The 5,237-nt window shown below is 45.0% G+C and overlaps 1 non-coding gene across 1 annotated transcript; it reads right to left on the bottom strand.

The window, feature by feature from the left end:
- Positions 1-4,273: 4,273 nt before the first annotated feature.
- Positions 4,274-4,408, bottom strand: LOC126961912 (small nucleolar RNA SNORA70). The gene has a single exon (XR_007728492.1). It is a non-coding gene; the product is annotated as a small nucleolar RNA SNORA70 (small nucleolar RNA).
- Positions 4,409-5,237: the final 829 nt, after the last annotated feature.

The following is a 5,237-nucleotide window of genomic DNA, read 5'->3' as shown; positions in this document are numbered from 1 at the left end:
AAGCTATGTGTATGGGAAATCTCTGTCCCTACCTTCTACTCAATTTTGCTGTGAACTTAAAACTGCTCTTAAAAATAAAGACTATTTTTAAAAAATTAAGCATAGTAGGTAGTACTGACAATTTTGTTTATAAAAAGTGATCATGGGCCAGGCTCCGTGGCTCACGCCTGTAATCACAGCACTTTAGGAGGCCAAGGTTGGTGGATCACAAGGTCAGGAGTTCGAGATCAGCCTGGCCAACATAGTGAAACCTGGTCCCTACTAAAAGTACAAAAAATTAGCCGGGCATGGTGGCAGGTGCCTGTAATCCCAGCTACTTGGGAGGCTGAGGCAGGAGAATCGCTTGAACCTGAGAGGCAGAGGTTGTAGTGAGCCAAGATAGTGCCATTGCACTCTAGGTGCAGTGTGACAGGTGACAGTGTGAGACTCCTCCTCAAAAAAAAAAAAAAAAAGAAAAGAAAGAAAAGATGATTGGTGCATGCCTGTTGCTATAGGGGAAGCAGGAGGATCCCTTGAGTTCAGGAGTTCAAGCAGTGCGGTCTGATGGTACCAGTATTGAATAGTCACTGCAGTCTAGCCTGGGCAACATAGCAAGACCCTGTCTCCAAAAAAAGAGAAAAATGGTGAGCATTGGGTCTGATAGGGTTATAAGCCTTTTCTTTAGAAGGAAATAAAGACTTGCTTTTTAGGCTGGATCCAGAGGAATCCTAAACGTCAACTCTATATTTAATATAAGAACTTAAGATAGGCCAAGCGAGGTGACTCACGCCTGTAATCCCAACATTTTGGGAGGCTGAAGTGAGTGGATATCTTGAGACCAGCCTGGCCAACATGGCAAAACCCTGTCTCTACTAAAAATACAAAAATGAGCTGGACGTCACGGCATGTGCCTGTAATTCCAGTTACGGGGGAGGCTGAGGCAGGAGAATCTCTTAAACCCAGGAGGTGGAGGTTGCAGTGAGCTGAGATTGCACCACTGCACTCCGGCCTTGGGGACATAGCCAGACTCAGTCTCAAAACAAAACAAAAGAAAAGAAAACCTAGAAAGGAACCATGGGCTATCACATGAAGCTTAAATGAGGTGGTTTGATGATGTTGGGGGTATAGAAAAATCATGCCTCAAAATATGGTACCTGAGCATCCTGAGGGCTTTTGAAAGCTGAGCGGCCTCAGAAATAGCCTCAGAATGAAGGTCCCTCTAACCTCGTCTTGTGCCTCCCCAAACCCCAAGGGCAGGGACTATTTCTCAAATGTCCTTATCTGACCAAGGAAGCTTACCAAAGGAAAGCTAAATGCTTTCTATGCCCTCCCTGGAATCTCATTATCTCAGAAAAAGAGCCTGACGAATGTGACCACACCTGACAGACTTTTTCCCAAGATAAGGTCTGACTCTCAGGCCCATTCAGATTCCAAAGAGAATCACTTACAAGTTCATTTCGGTCTCTGTGGTCCATTCATTCTCCCTAATCATCACTTACTGCCTCTCAAAAGAGAAACTTAAAACTGGGCAACAGAGTGAGACTCTGTCTCAAAAAAAAGAACTTCAGTGTATAAAGTGTGCAGGAGTTTCCCAAAAAGTGTCTTCTCTGAAGCACAAAGTTTCAAAAGAAAAGTTATATAATTATATTCTATGCTATACATATGATACAATAATTACATACACATCCTACAGTATATTCATTGGACACGTATATATATAAACAAAGATCAAGGATAATGCAACTGTATGCAAATGAGCTAAGGTGGAATACTTTCCCTTCCATATAACTGTTTTTAAGAAGCATTAACTCTGAATGCCAATATTTCCTTCTAACTCAAAAAGAAGGGCATACTTTAAAAAATATTCAGTAGAAAATGCACAAAACTTCACCATGAAAGCATCGTCGTCATACTGGCTTTTCTTCAATGCCTTCTCATCAGACCCTCCTTTCCTAGGCCCTAAAAGGACATCCACACCCGTGACTCCAGTGCCTGGCTTTCTTGGGAGGTTTCCTCCCCCGACCCTGGTGAAGCCTGATCTTGTTTTGCAGCAGTTGCCATAGGAGCAGCCGGTGTTGCAGAGCGACTCCGTCCCTAAACAAATACATGCAAATAGCTGGGAAAGCAGACTTCAGCCTTAATACTTCAGACGCCAAGGAATGGAAACAATCTGTGTAATTTAAATAGAATAAATACCAATGGCCCCGAGGGAAGTGGGTGTTTATTTTTAAACACGGTGCACCGCGACCCGGGCTTCCTGCACCACTGACTGAGCGTCCTGAGCGGGTACCTGCGTCTGTTGCACGGCGGGTTTAAGAGCCTGAGCCGGCCAGAGGAGGTGGGGAAACAAACTCGCCCTGCTCTAGGCTTCTCTTCTAGTGTCCTGGCCGACTGCTCCTGCACCCGGTGAGCCACGGCCGCCGTTCGTACCCCGGGGCCGGGAGCTGCCGAAGGTGCTGGAGCTCGGACCCGCTTGCTCTGCGCCCGGCGCTCTGGCAGAACCCCGGGGCTGGGCGGACGGGTGGAGCCGGGCTCCGTGTCCGCGCTGATCGCCACCGCAGCACGCGGGATGTACCTGTCCTGCCCTTGCACCCTGGCAGGGCGCTGGAGAGCGCACGAGGTCTGCGCTTTCCAAGGACTTGAGGGCGCACGAGGGCGCGCCAGGTCCGCAGCCCGCCTGGTTCCTTCCCAAGAGCCAGGACGACCGAGGGAGGACCCGCACCAGCCCCAAGACGGCTCTGCAAACTGGACAGCGAAGGAAAGCATCGCCTAACCTTGAAAACAACAAACAAAGAAACATGGATCAGAGCATCATAGTCCTGACTTGGTTTTGAAATACTAGTTTTCTACATTAGTATGTTATTAGTAGCCTTTTATTATTATGATGTTTAAACAGCGTTAACTTTGTTCTTAATTTGGGTTTTAGTTTTTGGGGGCAGCTTTAGGTTTGCAGAAAAACTGAGCAGAAAGTCCAGAGAGTTCCCATGCATCCTCTCTCTGCCCAACAGTTAGGCTGTTACCATTTTGTTAATGTAGTACATTTGTTACAATTGACAAACCAATATGGATACATTATTATTAATTGAATCCGTCGTATACATTAAAATTCACTCTTTGTATTGTACAGTTCTATGGATTTTGATAAATGCATAAAGTCCTATATCCATCATTACAGTTTCATACAGAACTAGCTCCATTGGGCTAAAATCCCCCTGTTCTCCACCGATTCATCCTACTCTTTCACCCCTTCCCCAGCCTCTGGCAACCGCTGATCTTTTTCCTGTCTCCGTGGTTTTGCCTTTTCCAGAATGTCATATAGTTGGAATTGTATATCTGCGGCCATTGCTGACTGGCTTCTTTCATTGAGTAATATGGCTGTAATACCCTCCACATCTTTTCATGGCTGATAGCTCATTTCTTTTTAGCACTGAGTAATATTCTCTTATCTAAATGCACCATAGTTGCTTATCCATTCACACACTGAAGGACACCTTGCTTGCTTCCAATTTGGGGTGATTCATGACTGGTCTTTTGTGTGCATCTGTAATTAAGAGATTACAAATCACAAGTAATCTTCATACTGTATTTATTAGCCAAATATGATAAGTAATGGCTTTCTGCAGTCCAACACACTGGGACTCTGGTGTTCCTTGCATGTGGCTCTAATGCCTCCCTCCTCTGCATTCTGCCCTTGCACAGATTAGGCACACAGTGAAATATTTTTTGAAATTTAATTATTATAAAAATGATACCCACTTTGGAACAGTTTTTCAAACTTGGAATATGTCAAGTGAGAAGTAAAAACTCACTTCCACACCAGCCCTATTCTCATTCCCAAGAGGTGACTACCCTTTATCATTTGTTTTTAAGGTGGACAGGAAGTAGGATTTATTGGTGGGCATTAGGAGAGGGCAGCACAGTAGAAGCCGTCATGAGTGCAGGGCCCACCATTTGTCCAGAGGATCAGGATTGGGGGTGTACTTGACCCCACAGCTATCTGGGATAAGCTGCTTCTCAGCCATCATGTCTTCAAATTCATCCACATTGAACTTGGTAAAGTCCCACTTCTTTGAGAAGTGGATATTCTGGTGGCCGGGGAACTTGAACTTGGCCCTGCATAGGGCCTCAGTCACATGCTCCTTGTTCTGCAGGTTGGTGCGGATGGGCATGATGACTTGGCCAATGTGAACCCTGGCCACGGCACCCTGGGGCTTTCCAAAGGCACCTCGAATACCTATTTGGAGCCTGCACTGAGAGTAGTGCAAGGTCAGAGACATGAACATCCATCTGAAAGGCCTGTCTCCAAGGTCCCTTAGAGCAGCCCATACAAGAAACAGGCTGCATACACTACCAAGGAAGCTGCTGTCTGCAGCTATTGTACACTGGGCCCCCATGAGGAAAGGAACTCCATTAGCTCAATTAGCTGCAGCCCTTTATCATTTTTACATGTAGCCTACTATCTGTTTCTTCTTCGTTTACAACCATATGTGTATATTACCTTTTTATGGTAACAAAATATATATGCCAATTGGAATATGTGTAAATAATTTCTTTGAAAAGCATCTTGTATTTGTTTTTAAGAAAATGCGTTTGAAAATAAAATCTGATATGGTTTGGTCCTGTATCCCCTCCCAAATCTCATCTTGTAGCTCCCACAATCCCCATGCATTGTGGGAAGAACCCAGTGGAAGGTAATTGAATCTTGGGGGTGGGATCTTTCCCATGCTGTTCTCATGATAGTGAATAAGTCTCACGAGATCTGATAAAATAGGAGTTTACCTGCACAAGCTCTCTGGCCATCCATGTAAGATGTGACTTGCTCCTCCTTGCCTTTCACCATGATTGTGAGGCATCCCCAGTCATGTAGAACTGTGAGTTCTCCATTAAACCTCTTCCCTTTGTAAATTGCCCATTCTCGGGTATGTCTTTATCAGCAGTGTGAAAACAGACGAATACAGTAAACTAGTACCAGTAGAGTGGGGTGTTGCTGAAAAGATACTCGAAAATGTGAAAATGACTTTAGACCTGGGTAACAGGCAGAGGATGGGACAGTTTAGAGGGCTCAGAAGAAGACAGGAAAATGTGGGAAAGTTTAGAACTTCCTAGAGACTTGTTGAATGGTTTTGACAAAAATGCTGATAGTGATATGAACAATAAGATCCAGGCTGAGGTGGCCTCAGATGGAGGCGAGGAACTTGTTGGGAACTGGACCAAAGGTGACTTTTGTTATGTTTTAGCAAAGAGACTTGACGGCATTT

Source organism: Macaca thibetana, chromosome 8 (assembly GCF_024542745.1).
Source record: "Macaca thibetana thibetana isolate TM-01 chromosome 8, ASM2454274v1, whole genome shotgun sequence".
Lineage (NCBI taxonomy): Eukaryota > Metazoa > Chordata > Mammalia > Primates > Cercopithecidae > Macaca > Macaca thibetana.
The sequence above is the reverse complement of the archived record's forward strand: the minus strand, read 5'-3'. Positions and strand labels throughout refer to the sequence as shown.